This window comes from Panicum virgatum, chromosome 2N (genome assembly GCF_016808335.1).
Source record: "Panicum virgatum strain AP13 chromosome 2N, P.virgatum_v5, whole genome shotgun sequence".
Lineage (NCBI taxonomy): Eukaryota > Viridiplantae > Streptophyta > Magnoliopsida > Poales > Poaceae > Panicum > Panicum virgatum.
Genome location: NC_053146.1, coordinates 28,388,831 through 28,410,703, shown reverse-complemented (window position 1 = coordinate 28,410,703; position 21,873 = coordinate 28,388,831). Strand labels below are relative to the sequence as shown.

The 21,873-nt window shown below is 47.7% G+C and overlaps 1 non-coding gene and 1 pseudogene across 1 annotated transcript; one reads left to right on the top strand and one right to left on the bottom strand.

Moving 5' to 3' along the window:
- Positions 1–9,532, bottom strand: part of LOC120662518 — a 79,793-nt pseudogene extending 70,261 nt beyond the window's left edge.
- Positions 9,533–20,140: 10,608 nt separating this feature from the next.
- On the top strand, positions 20,141–20,247 carry LOC120663135. Its single transcript, XR_005670358.1, has one exon. It is a non-coding gene; the product is annotated as a small nucleolar RNA R71 (small nucleolar RNA).
- The last annotated feature ends 1,626 nt before the right edge of the window (positions 20,248–21,873 follow it).

Sequence of the window (21,873 nt, the reverse complement as noted above, 5' to 3'; positions counted from 1 at the left end):
CTCGCAAGTTCCCCGCCCCGAACCTCTAGAACGCCACCACCGGCTGCGCGAACGCCGGCGAGCTTGAGCTCACCGTCGCCCCGCTCCTCCACGACTGTTTCATCTGCGCAGACCCCACCCCCAGCTCCACCTCGCTCTCACACAGCTCACCGGCCACTCCTCTCCCACCCCCGATCGCCGGACCAACCTCACCGCCAACGACCTACGCCGAACCGCCGCAATCCACGACGGAGACCACCTTCCCGACCACCCCGGCTTCAATCTCAGGCACCAAAAGGTGCGCGTCGACGTCCTCTAGCTATTCCCCTACCTAGCCCCCACCTCCGACGACCATCCTTGCTGGGATTAGCAGCGCCGTGCCTCCCCTGCTCCGGGCAGGGACCTCCATTGAAAAGAAAAGAAAGTTCTAGGGGCTAGATCGAAAAATGTACATGAACAATAGCATTCAAACCAGTGAACTTCAAAAATACCTAAAACTTCATAGAAAATATAAATCAAAATGTTTTGGAATCCTTGTGATAGGATCTACAAGTTTGTCCACAGACCTTGGACAAATTCTGGATATTTTATTCTCTAGGATAAATGAAAGAATAAATGGAGAGAAATTGTTCTAGGAGTTGTAGTCAGTAACTTCATGTGATTTTTGGCTAGAATATGTCTTGCAGTGTTACTAGTACATGATAAAAATTTGAACACCTTTTGACATGATTAACTAGGTCAAAGTTTCAAGATTCCTAGATCTACTAGTTTTGCTAATGTATTTATGCTGGTAGAAATATTAAAGTTATGTGTTTGAAACTTTTTCCAAGCATGCATGTCACTAAAAGCTTGCTATTGCGAAAGTTTGGTAAATTTTAGATCTGTTTAACTATATCTTTGATTTAATGCTTGTTAAGTAGGCTTTAATTATGGTAAATAGTTTCCTTGCTTAGAAAAATCTGAGAATATTTGTGGAACTATATTTTGGTCATATATTCATGTCTGTAAAATTTGAGATCCAGAAACACTATAGAACTTTATGAATTAAAATAGTCAAATTACTTCATGCATTTTAATTCGCTTTTAAAAACTGCCACCCAGTTCATTTTATGAGGTAAAATTAAGATTAGAACTACTCTATAAACAATTTCCCATATGATAATTTATGTTTGCTAATTTTTAGACTACAACTTTATCGCGAAGTGTGTATGATTGTAATACTGCTTCTTGCATCACATATAGATACGACTGTTCTAGCTGACGAGACGTACGAGCTGATTCCGGAGTCCGAAGGAGGTGATCAAGAAGCCCAGGTGAACGCCGCTACACTGACTGAAGACACGGGCCAAAGACCGGAAGAGCCCAATGCTGAATTAGCTAGTGACTACCGCGAATTCAAGCCCTGGACATAAACCCAGTATTTCAAATTATACAACTTATCGTTATTATTTACTTGTGCATTTAAGTTATTGGAATTGATTGAAAACCCTAGTTGCATAATTCTAGGTTCCTACTGATTGAACACTAGATTTGAGTCCGAGTTAGATGTTATGCTAATAGGACCGGTAAAAGTCGAGTGATTGCCTGTCACTCGCGAGCTTATAGGAGTTGATTGTTTACTTCCTGCAATCACTATAAGTATCATGGGCGGATTTGTTGAAGTCCGTCTGTGTTGATGAACTTGATAAGGCCGCAGTGTGTGGTAGCGGTGGTTAAGTGTTTGAACATACTAGCCACATGCCGTAAATATGATACGCGGTAAGCTTAGTAGCTGATCGGCCCGGTGAGTGGATATACCTTTCACTCTCTCTTAGAGATAGGTTTTTATTTATGGTTATGTTGCGCAACACCACGGGTGCAGGGAGGAAGTTGGTGCCCTGTAGTCGGGGAGAGTGACCCTATCCACAAGCCTAAATGAAAGGTCAATGGTTGTTTAGGAATGACCCGACGGTGTTCCAAACGTGTGTGTTAGGTTTACCTTGCAAGGTTGGAAATCCGATTCGAATTGTCCGTTTCTCACGGATATTGAGACTACTTGTTCCCTTTGCCACACAGAGTAATAAGAGTAATGTTATTAAGATCAATCTTGATGTTTGTCTAAAGTTCTACCATGGTTGATTAGAATTAGTTGCTTACATAGAATGGTTAATCAACTAGAATATTGATAGCTAAAATGTGAAATTAAGGACCTACTCTTTGTTGCTTTTCAGCAAAAGGGAAAACCAGAGCCTTACAGAACCCTTCATAGTCTAGTTAAGTGGACTAAGTATATCTGTTGACGGTTAAGTCTTGCTGAGTATTAGTATACTCAGTCTTGTTGTTGAATCCTGTTTCAGGTATGAGTTTTGAGGACCAGACCACTAGTCTGACTTGGCCCTGCTCTTTGCCTCCTGGCTGGTCCGTGGAGTGGGATCCGTCCCCGGCCGGCAATGACCCCGATGAGTAATACCTTGCTTGGGCTAGCTGGGTATCCTTTTGCGATGTGTTGTAGCCGTCGTGTTATCTTTCCGCTGCTTTAACTCTGAACTTTAAACTTATGTCTTGTATAACATTTTGCTGAGTTTGGACCTGTAATAATACTTTGAACTTGTTGTAATAACTACTATGCCTGTGTTGTAAAATATATGGTTGTAATATCTCTGGACTCGCTTTCGTGCGGGGTATGCTTGTTCGATCTGAGATCTGGTGGTTGTATCGGGACGTTACCCGACAGACCAAGAATTGTTCCGTTTGAAGTGTGTTCGAGCCGGTGTTGCCTTTATGGTGATGGCCAGCGCACTTGAGCCGTAATAATTCAGGTGGTTCTGCCATAATTACAAAGCCCGAAAGACATCCTGCGATAAGCATAGGTTCCGTATGGGCAAGTAAACGTGGTCTTACTTTGATCATCAGGGTGGATGGGAATTTGGTGATAACCGGAATACCCATCAAGGAAACAGAAGAAAGAATGCTTGGCCAACCGCTCTAACATTTCGTTAATGAAGGGCAGCGGAAAGTGATCTTTCTTCGTGGCCGAGTTAAGTTTCCGATAGTCTATGCGCATCCTCCACCCCGTGACAGGTCTTTGAGGTATGAGTTCGTTCTTGCTGTTCTGAATGATCATCATACCTCCCTTCTTTGGTACAACTTGTACCGGGCTTACCCACTCGCTATGTGGCACGTGATAAATGATCCCGGTGTGCAAGAGCTTAAGGACCTCTTTCTTAACGACATCTCTCATCGTGTTGTTTAGCCTACGCTGAGGCTCTCTAGAAGGTGTGCAGGTAGAGTCAATAGGGATACGATGAGTGCAGAGGGTAGGATTGATCCCTTTTAGGTCCTCGAGTGAATAGCCAAAGACGGATCTATGCTTTTCTAATACAGCTAAGAGTTTAGCCGCCTCCTCATCGGAAAGGTGACTACTATTGATGACTGGAGTTTTTGTGTCACCACTGAGGAAAGCATAGCGGAGACCGTCGGGAAGAACTTTCAGTTCTATTGGAGGTTGTGTCGGCTTCTCATGAATGGGCAGTTCGAGTTTTTCCTCTAAGTCGTCGTCTTCTTGGATGAAGAGTTCAGCATCTCGTTCTGAGGAGGGCTTAGAGTCATCTTCTGGCATGACTGCCAACACTTCCTTAATTGGTTCTTCTTGGGGAATAGATTCAGCCATGGAGATCTTGGCTGGGTCGATAGGTAAGGAGTAGGCTTTTCCCCCAAGAGACACGTCTAACCTTCCTAGAGTAGAAACATCTAGGAAAAGTTTTTCTACGGGATGCCCTATCAAGATGTCGAAGTCTTGGACTTCGAAGATATAAAAGTCTAGAGTGATCTCCGCTTTCATGTGCCAGACTGGCACATCTTGCATAATCCCAATCCCTTTTATAATGGAGTTCAGTCCAATTCTAAGGGACTTTGTGGTTGGAGTAACGTGCTTTTCGCCCGAGTAATCGGAAGCGAACGAGGCTGAAATGATGTTTACTCCAACTGTGGGATTATAAAAGGCTGTGACTGCAGCCCCTTTTACGAAGCATAGAATGGTCAAGGAGGGGGCATGAAATTGAATTATTTCAATTGATGTCTCCCCTTCTTGTATCCATTCGCTATTCATGATAGCAGCTACCCTTTTTACGTTCTCTTTAAGGGAAGCCTTATTGAGACTGCTTGGAGGGTCTAAAGGGACTGGAGGCCTTTTTTGGAAGGGATATAATGTGGTATTTCCATAGTCATAGAATATATCCTTCTCAATATTAAACGGGAATTCTGGAGGTAGGATTTCTTCCTCCTCCGGGTCTTCTGGTTCAGGGGAAGGCTCGGCCGGCGATTCGTCATGGGTTACTAAGGAGTGAACGGGCTCGGCTATCGAAACTTCCTCTTAGCTTGAAATTTTTATTACTAGGAGGAGTTCTGTGAAGGAGGTGTTCTCCAGAATACGATCCAAGAGTTTCACCCCTTAGGAAGTGGTTTTATAGGCGAAAGATCCCCCAACGGTGATATCAAGCTGTTGGACTGTGTCATTGTTCAGCCCCAACCAGAAGTGCTGAAGCAGCACATGGTCGGGAATGGACAAGTCTGGGCCGGCATGTGTGAGTTGTGAGAATCTAGCCCAGGCTGTCCCAAGGGTCTCCTTCTCATCCTGACGAAAGTCGAGGATTTCTTTACTGTTATCGCCATAAATTAATAGGATTAATTTATGGGCCGAAAGCAAGATGGGCTTGAAGCAGGAGATTGAAGAAGGCTTGTAAATCGGCTCCTGCGTGAGTGTTTGGGCTACATGGGCCATGTATCTTTAGATTTAGTTCAAGATTAGAGATAGAGTCTGATCGGGACAAGATTAGTTTAGATTGTTTCCCAAGTCTCCGGACTATAAATATGTACCCTTTGTTATTCAGGAAGGAAGGAACATCATGACGTCTCACAAACAACAACTCTCGGCGCATCGCCATCCCTAATCTTAGGGTTTCATCCAAGTAAGCGCCATGCTGCCCTGATCGCTTCTCGCGATCAGGGCAGCGTTGTTCTTACCTTTACCTTGGTATTACTCGTACTGAAGCGTTTTTTATGGCGAGTAGTACTAGTTATCTTGATGTCCGTAGCATGGCTTTTAATAGATCTATTGTGCTTTGTTGCTTATCATCTACGAACATCATGTTACCTTTATGCAATCATGTCATCATCTTATACTAGCTCTTGTTGCATAGAGTTAGCTGCGTAAAGGCAACACCCTGCTTCTTTTACGTCTGGAGATCTAATCTGTTATGGTTTGCTTTTTTTCTTAAGAGTTGGCGTAATATCTGCTAGGTTAGGCCTTGCAAACGGGTTGGATGATCCGGTGGCGTGTTAGATGCTTTGCTCTAGTCTTAACAGGGAATTGATCCGAGAATCGGCTCTTGCTAGTTCTTAGGCCTCTGTTTTGGTTATGGTTTAGTTATCTGTTACGTTTATTAGGTCCAAGCACGTGTAGGATGTTCCGATCTAGCCGTGAAGCTTTTACCGTCATGGATTAGATTAATTACATTTAATTGAAGCAGCTTTACACTCATTTGCTTTATTTATCGATATCCGGATAGATGCAGATCCAATCTGATACCGGGACTCGATCGGCTCTTTAAAGCCGATGCAAGAGTCGTCCCGGGGAGCCGACCACGGCTCGGACTTATGTTTCCACGTGTTTGTGTATGCAGGCAAATCATTGCAAGCACGTTCGCACCTTCCTGATCGGGTATAGGTCAGGTGGCACGCCCTGCGTCTTCACAAGCCGCGGCGTGTGCTGGCATTGCGGGCCGTCGACGAGGGAGCAGTGCCTGCCAGCGCCCCGGCAACCTCCCGGCTCTTCGTGTTTCCTGTCGCTGCTCGCCGGTGGGTTTCGACCGACAACACATTCTGGCACACCCGGTGGGACATTCATCAACAACAACGCCCACCGCAGAGATGGCAGGAGCTCAAGATCAAGAACCCGCTCCCAAGCCCATCACGTATGAAGAGTTGACTCCAGAACACAAGCTAAAGTATGATGAGGTCAAAGCTCTGTTCGAAGCCGATCTCATCGACTCTTTTGAGAGGACCCGCAACCATGGCATCAGGTGGAAGGGGTTCTCACCAGAAGGCGCTCTCGACAACGTTGCTCTGTCTGTGCCGTCAGAGGAGCGTACCAGGGCTCTACGCTAGGAGATGAACTACATGGTGGCTCACACGCTCCATCGGCACTCAGAAAGCCTGGTGAACGAGCTTGAGCGCGTGGCACATCGTGTTGTCCAGTAGGTAATCAAGAACCAGTACTCCCCATCGGGACCAACTCTGGGAAGTCATAGAGGTGAAGCTGCATTGCAAACCAAGCCGCCAGTGTCCTACTCGCTCGCGGCAGCAATACAGCAGAATTCGCCGATCTACGTCGTCCACAAGATCGGCGGTGATCCTGGAGAAGGCCAGTTCCTCACCGAGCCACCCAAGGAGATCCCGCACGGCTACACGTGCGCATACATCCCAGACAGCGTCAATCCAACACGCTCCGTACAGTTGGTGAACCAAGGAGCTTCTGGAGCAGACGCAGAGAAACAAGCGTGGCTGGCAAAGTACGCTACTAGGCCGACTGCTGAGCCATCGGCCCCAGGAGTTCTTAGTGTGGAGCAGGTCAGTGCAATACTGAGAGACAAGTTTGGCATCCTACCCAAGAGAAAAGCGATCGGCTATTCCAACCCGTATTTGAGTGACTACGACTTGATCCCATTGCCACCCAAGTATCGGCTCCCTGAGTTCACCAAGTTCAACGGGTCAGAAGGAGCCAGCTCCATTGAGCATGTAAGCCGATACTTAACGCAGCTTGGGATGATCTCAGTATCGGATCCGTTGAGGATCCGGTTCTTCGGCCAGTCTTTTACAGGCCCAGCTTTTGGATGGTACGCGTCATTGGCTCCAGATTCGATTCGGACTTGGAGGCAGCTGGAAGACCAGTTCCATACCCAGTATCACTCAGAGGCTACTGAAGCTGGGATTGCCGACCTCGCCCAAGTCAGGTAGAAGCGAGGAGAGACTGTGTCAGAATACAAACAGCGCTTCAGAGAAGTGAAGAACTGATGCTACTCATCGCGCATCACAGAGAAGGAGGCAGTCGATTTGGCTGTTCTAGGACTCGCTAAGCCGATCAAGGATCTGGCTTTTCAGTTGGAATTCACATCTCTGGCGCACCTGGTGCAGAAGCTTACGGCATATGAGCTTTATCATCCTGAGCTGTACCAGGACAAGTTCAAGCGCCATGTGAACATGGCCCAAGGAGATGAATCTGATGACTCTGGCGAGGAACAAGAAGTGGCCATGGCAGAGTGGACTCGGGGGGGGGGGCAAACCCCGTCCCGTGCAAATGGATCAAACAACAAGGGCTCATGAAGGGCTTTGACTTCGACGTAACCAAAGCAGAACAAATATTTGATCTGTTGCTCAAAGAAAAACAGCTGAAGCTCCCAGAGAATCACAAGCTGCCAACCACACAAGAGCTGCAGGGGAGGCTATACTGTAAATGGCATCATTCGTTCACTCATGCCATGGGTGAATGCAAGGAGCTCCGTCGTCAGATTCAATCAGCTATCGAGCAAGGCCGAATAATATTGGCTCAACACACGATGAAGGTTGACACGAAGCCCTTCCCGCAAGCCAACGTGGTAGAGTTGTCAGACTTCACTCCTACGGGCCAGAATTTTTCATTCCAGATCAACATGGCGAGGCCTGTACGTCGTCCTGACGAGCAAAGGAGGGAGGCCATTTCTGGCAAACGGCACCAAGATCAAAATGAGCCAGGGCGACAGCATATTACTGAAGAGCAAGTGCGTCACATTCGTAATCAGCTTCCTGCTTCCGATCGACTTCTAGAAAAGTATGAATATTAGCACAAGCTGCGTCGCCGATATCAATCGGAAGAAGAGGAGTACGAGTACCGCACAGGCAGGACGCTGGGAAGGCGCCAGGCTGTACGCGACCACTGGCATTGCCTGTTCTTCAGGTACTGTTGGAATTCCAGCATGAGCCGATTTCCCACTATAGATGATTGTCTGGAGTGCAGGCCTCAGACACGCCAGTCAGGCAATACTTTGGTGTTCCGGTGCTTGGGTCCCAAAGTGCGTCACGATGATCATGTTGAGCGGCCGACCAAGGGTGATTCCGAGCCAGAAGAAGAAGATAGGTACCATCGCCCAAGGTGGTGTCCTGACGGGCTTAATCGCTCACAGAAGCGCAGAGTGCAGCGCTTGCACAATCTAGAAGAAGCAAAAGCAAAGTACCTTGACGTGCTGAGGAAGGCACGTCCGGATCTCGCGGAACAAGTCAAACACCCGAGGAGGGTGGAAAGGCGCCCTCCAAGAAAAGAGTGGCGCCCCAAGCAAACAAAAGCCGATGAGAAGCCATCGGCTGATGTGAACATGGTGTTCGTGCTCCCATTAGAGTTCCGGGCACCCCAGCCGGAGGATTTGCCTATTGCACAGTTGGATCTTGGCCCCCAGCCGATCATCTTTGAGAAGCCAAAGGAAAAAAGCTACAAACATTTGAAGGGGCTGTATCTCAAGGGCTTCATCAACGGTAAACCCGTTAATAGGATGTTGGTTGACACCGGTGCTGCAGTCAACCTGATGCCATATTCAGTGCTGCGCCGGTTGGAGCGTTCTTCTGCCGACCTAATCAAGACCAATGTGATTCTCAATGACTTCAACGGACAACCATCAGAGGCAATGGGGGTTCTTAATGTGGAGCTGACAGTGGGTCGCAAGATGATCCCAACTTCGTTCTTCATCGTCAACAGCAAGAGTACATACACGGTTGTAACACCCTAATTTAAATTCCAGCTTTTAATAATAAATTTAATTGGCTTTATTTAATTTTCTAAGGTTTATTATGTTTAGCCTTGCATTTAATCTAATTTTGTTTCACCAGCAATTAAAATTTGTCTAAGTTTAAAAATTTGTTGTTGCATTCATGCTGGTGCATTGTTATTTTTGTTTGAGTGCTAGGTTTGAATTCAAATTGGAATTTGAATTCAATTAGAATTTTGAGTGGTTTGAATTAGAAATAGAATAGAGAATTGAAAAGGAGAAATAGAAGGAAACCCAAAACCCAGCCCAACAGCCTACCCAGCCCGGTCTGCTCCTCCCCCCCCCCCCCCCCCCCCCCCGCGGCCCGTTCTCAAACCGGCAGCCCAGCAGCCTTTCCCCCGCGCCCGGCCCAGCTTCTCCCTGTGCTCAGTGCCAGTCCCGCTCAGCCCAGAGACGCATCGGCCCCGCACGCCAGTCCGCTCTCCTCTCGCTGACGCCGCGGCCCCGCACGTCAGCACCCGCTGCCGCGACAGCGCGCTCGCCCGCGACCCTCTCCCCGTCTCGCTGACCAGCCGGGCCCGCCTGGCAGGGTCGTCTTCCCCGCGGAACGACCCGCCGAGATCTCCGGCGAAACCACCGGGGATTCCTTTCCCCAACCGCGCCCGCGATCCCCGGCTCCTCCCCCATTCTGCAGTCGCCGCCACCAACCCTAGCTCGCCTCGCCTGCACAGCTCTGCCTCGCAGAGCCTCTGCGCCGCCGCGGTCCGGCCGTTCCACAGCATCTCCGCCACTGCGAACCGACGCCGCCGCTCCGCCTCGGGTCCGGGACCTTCGTCGAGCCCTCCTTCCACGACGTCAGCCCCGCGCGCACAAGGAATCCCGGGCACAAGCTCCGTCGAGCCGCGCCTGCGCCGCCGGAATTCCGCCGCTGCGCCACACCACCGTCCATCCCGAGCCCCTGGTGAGCTTCGTCGTGTCCCCCTCTTCCTTATGCGCTAGTTTTGGGCGCGTGTAGGCCGCTATACCCCGCGGTGCCGTCCTAGACGGTTCTCCGGAGCGCCGCCAGTCCGCCACGTTGTGGTGTACCCCTTTTCTCCATGCAGAAGCCTCACGCCAAGTTCCTAATTAGTTTACCCGTGTCCCGCGTGATCTCTTCGTGCCAAATCTGAGCCTCAGAATGGCCTGCACGCCGCACGCCGGCGAGCGCCGCCGCACAGACCCGCCGCCAAAGTCGAACCCGCCGCTCCGGCCCTCCCCGAACCCCGTTAACCCCTCAGGTGGCTTGCGCATGCCTCCTAGATGCCCCTATACCCCAGCCCCGCTCTAATCCGCCCCTGGAACGCCGGTTTCGCTAATCCTGGCGACCCTCCGCCGCGGAGCAGAGCTCCGGCGACGGCTCCGCCGCGTCCCGAGTGCCCAAACCTCCCTGACCGTTCGATCCGAGACACGCGGCCCAGATTAGAACTGGGACCGAGCCGCCCTGAGCCATCGGATTGAGATCCGACGATCCCGATCTAAAGATACCGGGTAGCCTTGCACGTTTTGCTAAAGAGCCCCTCGGCTTTCTTGAAATTAACCTGCGATCCATCTGTATACAAAACTAATTACAGTTTAGGCCTATTTTTAACACATAACCCCCTGAGCTCTTTAGAAATAGTACCCGCAGTCCAGGCCCTGTGTTTTTGCACGCTAGCCCTTAGATTTAACTATTAATTATGTTTAGGCCCTCGGTTTTTGCAGAAAACCCCCTGGAACTTAGTTTTTCTCGCAGATAAGCCCCTGGAACTTGTTTTTAGCCTAGATTATGCGTTTTAACTCCGTTTTAAGCGTTCTTTATGTCCACGCGATCATTGTAACGCGTAGAATAGTTTTAGACTAGTTTAGTGTGCTGTTTTTATATATTGATGTACTGTTTCTTAGCTTTTGTTGGTGCTTGCTTGTATGCTTATTGTTGTGCATTGTTTTGGCCATGTGTTCATGAGTAGACGCTGATCCAGTTGAGGAGCCCCAGTACCAGTACCCGGAGCAGCCGTCTTCTGACCACTTTGAGCAGCAGCAGGAGCAGTACGAGGAAGGCAAGTGTAACATGAACAACCTATCACTTTTAAATACAATTTCATACTGCATTTTAATACTGTATGCCTATAAGGATTTCCTAGCCACTTTATATCCTTTATATATATCCTTGGGTTGCATTTTGGTTAGTTGTGATAGGTGCCGCGCTATAACACATAATGGTCCTTTTTAATTAATTTGATTAATGGTATATGCAACTTAATTCTGGGAGTGGCCCTCTGTGCTTCGTGCTTGGGTGGCTCACGTCTCGTTAAAATATGTTTTGTTAGAAACTTGGATTAGGGGGCCAGCACGGTGCTTAGTGCTTGGTTGGCCACTCTCCATAAGGACCGGTTCATAGAGCGACAACCTGGGACAACAGCGCTACCACAAGACTAGAATGGGACGGTCTTGGCGTAATAATTAGGTCTTTTTGGTTTGGAGTAACTTACCTACTGGGCAGGGGCGGTAAGCTTCTATGGCCTTCGTGCTGAGTGGCCTCGTCTGTGCTTCGTGTCTTGACGCCCACTAGACCTGCTCCATAGTCGCCGATCCACCCTCGCGGTTACTCCCTACCAACGAGATTCTTTGTAAAGGCCTTGTAGTGAGTTTGCTAGTCATCTCACCTAAGGAAGTGTGATGAACAATTGGCGTAGCTCACGACTTGTGGGTAAAGATGTGCAACCTCTGCAGAGTGTAAAACTGGTATACTAGCCGTGCTCACGGTCATGAGTAGCCCAGATCCTCCTTTTGATTAGTGGGGTTATCTTCCTCTGACGAGGCAGGTTTCCCCGGGTGGCTTGGTTCGGTTTGGTTCTCAGTAGTATCATGATTAAATTTGACTAATTACTATGTAACTGGGTTAATGGTAATTCATCAACTTGTAGTAATTAGTCTTAATAAAACTTTGTCAACACTTAAAAGCTTATGCAGTTGAGTCAGCCAAACTTAGAGCCTCATAGTTTGTGTTATACTTGTTGAGTACAAGTTGTGTACTCACTCTTGCCTCTTCTATACTTTTTCCTCTTGGATACGCTACTGCTGCTCAGTTCCTGCCGACACGAGGGAGTTCGTTCAGCGCTACCAGGACTACGAGGACTTCTAGGCATTTTGTCTCCCAGTCGACGTCCCTGTGGCGCCCTGCTCAGCTTCGGAGAGTTTTATCGTATTTGTACTTCGCTCCCGCTGTATCAGACATTTTTGTCATTAATGTAATAAATAACATTCGTATTCACTTTATTATATCTTTTACGTGATATGTGCTGTGATATACTATTCATTCTATTGTATATACATGTGACTTGATCCTGGCACGTATATGATTGCTCGGTTTATGTCCTTTTATAAACCGGGTGTTACAACGGTACTGCTTGGGAGGGATTGGATTCACGCCAACTATTGTATCCCTTACACAATGCATCAGTATCTCGTCCAATGGGATGGCGATGAAGTGGAAGTGGTCCCTGCGGAGGACTCCAGTGAAGTCTCGCTTGCAGATATGAATGCCTAGGACGCAGAAGGACAAGAGCCGATCTCAGGGATCGCCCTGAAAGATTGTGATCAGATCGAAGCGACAAAAAACAGACTGAGGCTGGTCTTATCCACTGGCCTCACAGAGTAAACGCATCCTGGCATGCTATGGGGTGTAATAGAGATAGAGAGGCCGGTCCCAGCGATCGGCCCCAAAAAATAGAAAAATCCTGTTTGGGGTCGGAATTGTTACATCATGTACATACGATGGCCTGCTCCAGCAGTTGGCCACTCATTGACTATTTGGTTTTGAATGATGATGGGAGTATAGAAACGGCCAGCCCATGCGGTTGGCCAAATAAATTTTCTTGTCATCTCCCTGTGTTTGCCGCTGATCTTGAGGATAACGAGGACTCACCTGCGTTCGCAGCTGGTTTTTCAGATGACGGCAAGCTAGGATACGGGTTCATGTCAGCTGATGATTTGGAAGAGGTTGACATCGGTCTTGGGTATAAGCCACGGCCGACATTTATCAGCAAGAAGTTGGATCCAGTCTTGCGTAAGGAGATGATTGCACTGCTCAAAGAGTACCGGGATTGTTTTGCATGGGACTACACTGAGATGCCCGATCTAGACAGAAGCATCGTCGAGCATCGGCTCCCGCTCAAGAAAGGGTTTCGGCCGTTTCAGCAACGAGCACGTCAGATGACGGCCGAAGTCCTAGAAGAAGTCAAGAAAGGGGTGGAGAAGATGTTGGATGCCGGGTTCATCAGGCCATGCCGGTATGCAGAATGGATCTCCAGCATGGTACCGGTGCAAAAGAAGGATGGCCGATGGCGTGTCTGCGTCGATTTTAGAGATCTCAACAGGGCGACGCCAAAGGACGAATACCCGATGCCTGTTGCAGAGACATTGATCAATGCAGCTGCCGGCCACAAAATGATGAGTTTTATGGACGGTAATGCCAGCTACAACCAGATCTTCATGGCCCCGGAAGATGTGAACAAGACCGCGTTCAGAGTACCAGGCGCAGTCGGCTTGTTCGAATATTTGTTTATGACCTTTGGACTGAAAAATGCCGGTGCAACGTACCAACATGCCATGAATTACATTTTTCATGATCTCATCGGCAAACTGGTAGAAATTTATACTGGTAGAAATTTATATCGATGATGTTGTGGTCAAGTCCAAATCAGCTGGGGGGCATCTAAGAGATCTGCGTCAAGTTTTGGAGCGGACTCGAAGGTTTGGGCTCAAAATGAACCCGAAGAAGTGTGCTTTTGGCATATCGGCTGGTCAATTTTTGGGATTCCTGGTGCATGAACGGGGAATCGAGATCGGCCTGAAGAGTCAAGAAGCTGTGAAGACGATGAAGCCACCTACCACAAAGAAAGAGTTGCAGAAGCTCATCGGTAAAATTAACTTTGTTAGACGATTTATTTCTAATCTGTCTGAGCGCATCGAACCGTTCATGGGTTTAGTGAAGATCAAATATGATGATGAGTTTCGCTGGGGGGCAGAACAGCAGCAAGCTTTCGATGAAATTAAAGAATATTTATCAAAGCCTCCGGTGTTGGTTCCTCCTCAGCAAGATAGGCCGTTCTATGTGTACCTATTCGTGGGTGACACTTCCATTGCTTCGGTGTTAATCCAGAAGCACGACGGCCAGGAGAGGGTGGTTTTCTACCTCAGCAGGCACATGTTAGACGGCGAGACCAGGTACCCTGAAATCGAGAAGGTTTGCCTTTGCTTATTCTTTACGTGTACAAATCTTCGTCATATTTTGCTCTCGGTGGAAACAATTGTCATATGCAAATCGGATGTCATAAAGCATATGCTGTCGGCTCCTGTCCTGAAAGGCCGGCTTGGAAAATGGATGTTTGCATTGTCGGAGTTCGATATTCGATACCAGCCTGCGAAAGCAGTCAAAGGACAGGCACTGGCGGATCTTGTTGCAGACAGGATCAGCACTGATATTACTGCACTATTTATTTGTGCTTGGGCTATGTTTTTTGATGGATCGGCTTGTGATGATGGATGCGGTGTGGGAATTCTGTTGGTGTCACCTCGAGGGGTGACTTACTCTTTTTTCCATCAGAATGACTGCCCCATGCACCAATAATTTGGTGGAATATGAAGCCGTTCACAAAGGGATGGAACTACTCCTCGAAGCTGGTGCAGAAGCGGTGGAAATATTTGGAGATTCGAAGCTGGTGATTTCTCAGCTCACGGAGGAATATAGATGTGAGAGCGAGGCTCTTTTTCCGATATGGATGCAGTGCCGTGAGTTGATGTCATGATTCAGGTACATAAATTTCCACTGGATACGAAAAACTCTGAACAATGAAGCTAATGATTTAGCACAGATGGCTTCTGGGTACAAGGAAACAGCCGATGGAGTCGGTGTAGAGGTTCAGTTTCTAGAACCCGGAGACTGGAGAGCCGATATCTTCAATTACTTGAAGGATTCGGCTCGGGGGGCACCCAGAAGGATAAGACTCAAGGCCATGAAGTATGTTCTGATAGGGGATGACATGTTCTACAGGACCTTGGAAGGACTACTGCTTAAATGTCTGGGACCTTCAGAGTCAAATCGGCTCTTGCATGAGATTCATGAAGGAGCTTCGGTACTCATCAATCGGCTCATAAGATGAAGTGGTTGATTAGGCGATCGGGTTATTACTGGCCCACTATGCTTGAAGATTGCTTCAAATATTACAAAGGATGTCAGGCATGTTAGAGGTTTGGCAAAATTCAAATAGTGCCAGCATCAGTAATGAATCCTATCATCAAACCATGGCCATTCAGAGGTTGGGCCATGGACATGATTGGTCAGATCAACCCGTCGTCTAGCAAGGGTCACCAATGGGTCTTAGCTGCTATAGATTATTTCACAAAGTGGGTAGAAGCAGTGCCCATGAGATCAGTAGCGTCAAGAGATGTGATCAGCTTTGTCAAATAGCACATCATTCACAGATTTGGGATCCCTCAGACCATTACGACCGATGGAGGATCGGTCTTTATATCAGAGGAATTCAGGAAGTTTGCCGATGACATGGGGATTAAGCTGATCAGATCATCTCCATATTATGCCCAAGCTAATGGACAGGCTAAAGCATCCAACCAGAGCCTCATCAAGCTCATAAAGAGAAAGATCGATGAATATCCTAGGCGCTGGCATGAGGTGTTGTCAGAAGCTTTGTGGGCGTATCGTATTTCATGTCATGGGTCCACCAAAGACATCGCCGTACCATTTAGTCTACGGCCAAGATGCTGTGTTACCATGGGAAATCACGGCCGGATCAAGGCGTGTTGAGTTTCAGAATGATCTTTCTACTGAACAGTATGCAGCCTTGATGAACGATAATGTGGAGGATCTGACAGAGCTAAGGCTTTGGTCGCTGGAGAAGATCAAGGAAAATAAGGCTAAAGTTGCTCATGCGTACAACAAGAGGGTCAAGCCAAAGAATTTCCAGGTTGGAGATTTGGTTTCGGAGGCAGTATTGCCATTGGGAACTAAAGAGAAAAATTATGGCAAGTGGTCTCCAACTTGGCACGGGCCGTACAAGGTTGATCAGGTTTTGTCTGGGAATGCATACATGCTTGAGGACCTGGACGGTGTCAAGTTTCCTGTTGCTGTCAATGGTCAACACCTCAAGAAGTATTTCCCGAGCATGTGGGAAAGCGAGTAACAAGAGCCGATGAGACCCATCTAACTGAAAGCGAGTAACAAGAGCCGATGAGACCCATCTGGCTGTAAAGAAAGGGCCAACACGTTGAGTTGGCCGGTAAAAAAAATGATGATGAAAGGCCAACACATTGAGTTGGCCGGTAAAAAAAACAAAAGGCCAACACGTTGAGTTGGTCAGTAAATATAAAAAAATAAATAGAAAGGCCAACACGTTGAGTTGGCCGGTAAAAAAAACTAAAGGCCAACACGTTGAGTTGGCCAGTAAAAAAAAGAGATAATATAAGTGAGACAGCCGATGTGCGACCATCGACTTAAGATGTTTTAAATAGTTACAAGTTTCAAGGATTAACAGGCAGTACTAATTGTTTCTGGAGCCTATCTATTGGTTCAGGAATTCTTCTATGGCGTGGATGGCTTTTGTGCGGGCGGCGTCTACTCGTGCTATGATTGCTTCGTCATCCTTGTCATCGCCTGTTACTATCTGCCGACTCAAGGTGCTTATCTCTGCAAACTCTGCTTGTATTTGGTCGGTTATTTCCCGGGTTTCTTGTTTGGAGTTTGCAATGGAAGTTTCCTCGGCCTGGATGAGTTTCTTGGTGGTGCGGACCTTTTCTTCGAGCTCCACTAGTTCTTTCTTCAGGAGGTCGAGTCGGTTCATGTTGGCAGACACGTCAGCTTTGATATCTAGAGTTGCCTTCTTCTGGTTGAGGGCCATGCACTTTTGAGCAATGTCAGTTTTCAGAGAAGCTTGAGAGCAACGTGCTTCTATTCTTTATTGTGCTTTATTCACTTCTACCCGGAAGAATGGAAGATTGCTGGCTGGCCAAAGCTTGATTTGCAATGGCTCTGGGAGTTGGGATTCTATTTGCTCGAAAATGTTCTTTATCTCGCTGGAATCACCGACTAGAGCAGTGAGTGGAGCAGATAGTAGATCCTTGATGAGATGAAGCTGATGTACCAAATTAGCCGATTGCTGCAAAGGTGGTGTTTTTGCTCTAGGGGCAGTCAGACCCATTGATATCGGGTCAAAGGAAAGCAAACTTGAAATGTCAAAGCCCTGTGGACATATCTGAAGTTAATAGCAAGATGCATTTATGAAGCTATCGGTTGGTTCAGAATTGGTTCTTGTGATGTTACCTGTTCTGAACAGGAAGTGATGATCGGCTCTGGTGTAGCTGATCCGGTTGGATTGGAGGTGACAACAGGGGCTTCGACTGTGTTAGCCTGTTCATCATGTACATCTGTCAGAGCATTTGAAGTGTCATTTTCAAGGATGTCTTCAGTTGCGTCCTGAAAATAGAATTACAGTCAACCAGAGTATGTGCGTATGCAATAAAGAAGAAGTTTTAGAAAGATGAATTACCTGGTTGGTGTTGGACTCTGATGGACTCGGGGAAGCTGGTGCTGGTATCTTGATAACGCGCCTCGTGATCACCTTCCTTTTCTTGGTTAAGACTCAGGGGGCAACAATTGCAGAAGCTTGTCTTCATTTGAAAGCCGACTGAAGTAAGTCTGGCTGAATGGTCATTATCACTTTCTTCATTGATGGCAATCCTTTGCAGAAGAGTACATCAGGGGCAACCATTTTAGAAAGGATGAAAGAAAAGACACACGAGCAACTAGGTTCGAAGACAACTACGGCAACCGTTCCCCGGTAACAGCGTCAGAAATGCTTGTTGGTATTTCTTAACTCTTACAGAGAAGTCCGCAAGCGCACGGAAATACCGTTGTAGCACTTCACCCCGGGAGTATTCAGGGTGTCGTATTTTCCACGAGGAACGGGTGTGTAATTGTCTTCTAACTAGATTACCCCGAAGAGGATAAGAGATAGAGAGACCTTAGGGTAGTGTGGTTCTGATCTAAGGATGGGTTCAAGGGAAGATACACTATTGTTTTCACTCGCTCACTTCAGGCACCAGTCTGACCCTGGTCTGCCAGGGACCTCCAGTATCGCTCTATGTCGTACCCAGGCGGGGGGGGGGGGAGTGCCACTAACCACGCAGACTGTCTCCATAGCGGACGGACAGGGCTGTCACCACCTGCCGTCTACCCCACAATACTAGCTGAGTACAAGACAAACAAAGGTAATCTAAGGCCTAGACACCATGCCTATGCCTTCGACTACTACTCTAGAGTTGCGTAGGGTTATCCCGTCTTTATCAGGGGCCCTCTTCTAGAGTATCCGCTACGAGAACGGACGATGAACCCGTGAACGAATGAGAACAAAAGAATAACTTTACTAGAACTCACCAAATAGAAGAACCCGAATATGTACTCCAAATGTACCGTATCCGTAGAGGTACAAAGCCGAAGAGACGCCGACAAGTCCGGCTCTTCTCCAAACTCCTTCCTCACACACTTCCTAGGCTAATGATACAATGAGGTGGAGCCTCTCTACTCTTCTCCTTTCACATATGAAATGGTGTGTGTGTGAGAGGTGGAGGGAGCCCCCTTTTATAGTCTTCAGGGTCGGTTCCCGCCAAAAGCATATATGGAAGGTGATTAGGAGGAGTAGGGGCACGCCACGTTGAAGTGCATCTGGACGGTAGGCCGGCTAGGTTCGGCCAACCCAGGGGATCGGTCGGCCCCACCTTGTCGCCTCTCGTCCTTATCTTCCTCGGGGAGTCTGATCTATGGGCCCATGTCAAGGTCCCGTGGTGCATTTGCCTTGGTTCCCCCGTTTGCTCTGACATGTGGGCCCTCCTTGTAAGTGACACGTTTCAGTGTGGATCTTTTGTGCATTTCTCCTCATGTTCACTTGTGTTTTCCCTCTTTTACAGATGTGGATGCCTGCAGATGACAATTCACCAAAACTCGTGGAAATGGTTAGTTGTAAGCCCTATATCTACGTTTGGTGATTATTTCCGGTAAAAAATTGCAAGAGTTGACGGTCGAAAATTGTAAGGACCGTCAACAGTAGTGTCGGTTGAAAGCAGGTAATACCGTTGTGCTTAACTTCCACGCCAAACCTCAGCTTGAGAGGCTTCCATGTGGGGCCGGCCGGCCTCCCCTAGGCCGGCCGGCCTGGGGATGCCACCACGTGTCCAATGCCTTTCGGACAGTGGCTCTGATTATCTCCTGGAGTCGGTTGGCAGTTGCATGTGCCAGGCCGGCTGGCCTAGGGGAGGCCGGCCGGCCTCCTGTGGCCCATCTCGGCCTCTAGGTTTGCCGAGACTCTGCTCTGCTCTGCTCTTGTGCCTTCTCCAGGGAAGTGGGTTGTCGAAATATATTTGATCTTGGGCTGTCTTGTGGATCTTTGGATGAATGTTGAAGTCTTTCGGTGTATCCAATTGAACCAGAGCCGGGGCCGTGCTTCTGAAGGTGCTAGGCCGGCCGGCCTAGGAGAGGCCGGTCGGCCTGGGATTTTGCCCATTTATGCTCATTTTTGGTACACCTGTTCCTGCAATCAGAACTCATCCAAAACTTGTGGAACTCATTAGAAATAAATAGAATATTAATGGAATATAGTGTAAAACTCATGTTATTTCCGAGAAGTTGACGACATAGAATGTGAATTTATGGCCATCAACAATGACGCCCTTCGGACCCGGCATCTTCATCTTGAGGTAGGTGTAGTTGGGGATTGCCATGAACTTGGCGTAGCACGGACGCTTCATTGGGAGTGAAACAATGACGCCCGTCAACAATGTTGTCATTCATTTGTTTTTGGCCATTCATGAAGTCTTTAAGCGAGGGCTGAAAACTATTATTAAAATTGATACCTTGCTATTGGCTGAAGGGGAGGTCGGGCTGAGAATTCCAACCTTGCTGAGGACAGCAGCCTGATTCATTGGGAGTGTTGTTCCCAGTGGAGTTTTCGTCCTCTTGAGTGAATGGGCAAGATTTGCCCGAGTGTCCAGTATTGCCACATTTCTCACATATCATCTGAGACTCCGTATTCTGGTTAACCTCCTGGTGTGGAGATTGCAGCTTTTTCATGAGAAGATCCATCTTGGCTGCCAGCATATTGACACTGTCGATTTCATGTATTCCTTTTGCATGGGCTGGCTGCCTATCTTCCTTCCAACTCTGGTTGGAAGCAATCTTGTCGATGAGCACTTTAGCTCCTGCAACATCGAGAGAGAGGAACGCTCCTCCCGCTGCCGCATCCATGTGATTTTGCGATCGCTGGTTTAGGCCATGGAAGAAGTTCTGAATGATAAGCCATTCTTCCATGCTGTGGTGTGGGCATGCGGCAATGCATTCCTGAAGACGTTCCCAGGCTTCCGGGACTGTCTCGTCCTGGAGTTGTTCAAAACTAAAAATCCTGTTCCGAAGGGCATTGGTTTTGCCCACCGGAAAGTACTTGACCAGAAAAGCATTGGAACACGCATCTCAAGTGTCGAATGCTTCCTTGTAGGTGTAGAACTACGTCTTTGCTTTCCCAAGCAAAGAGAATGGGAACAGTCGAAGATGGACATTATCCATTGTAGTGCCTCTTGGCTTGATTAAGCTGCTCACTTCAAGAAAATTCTGTAGATGAGCGTGGGCATCCTCTGATGCCTTTCCGCAAAAGGGACTTGTTTGAACCATGTTGACAAGCCCAGCCTTTATCTCAAATCCATCAGTGCCTTGGTAATTGTTCAGTCCAGTAGGGATATGGCTATTGGACGGGGCTGAGAATTGACGGAGTGTCTTCTGAGCCATGGGTATTGAAGTTGGTGTTGTCAAACCTTGATCCTAAGAAAATTTCTTCTGGTAGAAAAAATTTCACCCAATTCTTTCTGGATCTGAGTTGAAGTGATATGGTAGATCGAATATGGTCCTGCACTACTCTGCAGAAATCACAAAGATACCGGGAGCAATGGTAATGCCGCTAAAATTAGCGGTGACAAACTAGTAAATTTTATCAAACTATTCAACGAAACCTTTAGCCAATTGCTTCCCCGGCAACGGCGCCAGAAATGCTTGTTGGCGTTTCTTACACTCAATAGAATATGGATTCCGCAAGTGCACAGAATCACCGCTGTAGCACTTCACCTTGAAGTATTCCAGGGTATCGTATATTTCCTCAGGGAAGTACTATGGATAAAGAGTATCGAAGAATCGAATGACAAACTTTACTAATGATATCAACGGACTAACTTAGTGGGGGTAAGCCTGATATGATAGATAAGATAATGAACACGATGACCTTCTGACACAGGAGACTCTAATCCTTAGAGAGCTAAGCAGCTGGGAAGACAATGAGCGAAAGACTCCTAAAACACTTCTAAACTATCGAGCTAGCCTCTCTAGACTAAACCTTGCTTCTAACTAGTTATCGGGAACCTAGATCTTACTTCGGCGGCTGGAAGAGGAAGAACTTCAGAAAGGGATGAGAGGGGAGTCCAACGGCAACCTGCAACTACTGCTATGAAAACACCCGAACGTGGTGGACTACAAAGGACAGATATGGCTGTCACCACCTACCGACTACCACAACGGTTCCGTGGGGTGGAACACACTCTCTAGCTAACACTAAGCCCAGACACCACGTCCGTACTCGGTGTTAGGATTTCTCTTGACGTGTTCAAGAGAAATCCCCCTCAACCTAGGGAACTAACTTGAGCCTCCCTAGTCCGGGCGAGAAAACCCGTAAGATAAGATTCCGATAAACAAGATAGGTACAAAGCCTAAGCTAGAGAACTACTTCCGCACACAAGTAAGATAACTTGGAAAGGTAAATAAATGCGGAAAGTAAAGCTGACTCAAAAAGATAAAGAAGATTTCTTATATTGATAAATGTCAAAGGAAAAGATACAAGAGCTTATATCGACTTCCGATGACGACTCCGGAATCCCGAGACAAGATCGACTCGACTCTAACTCCCAGACTACCTAACCTTCTCTAGAAAATAAGAATGAAAGAAGAGAGTTCCTTTGGTGTGTGTCTTGAGAGTGAGGGTGTTGCTCTCTATTTATAGTG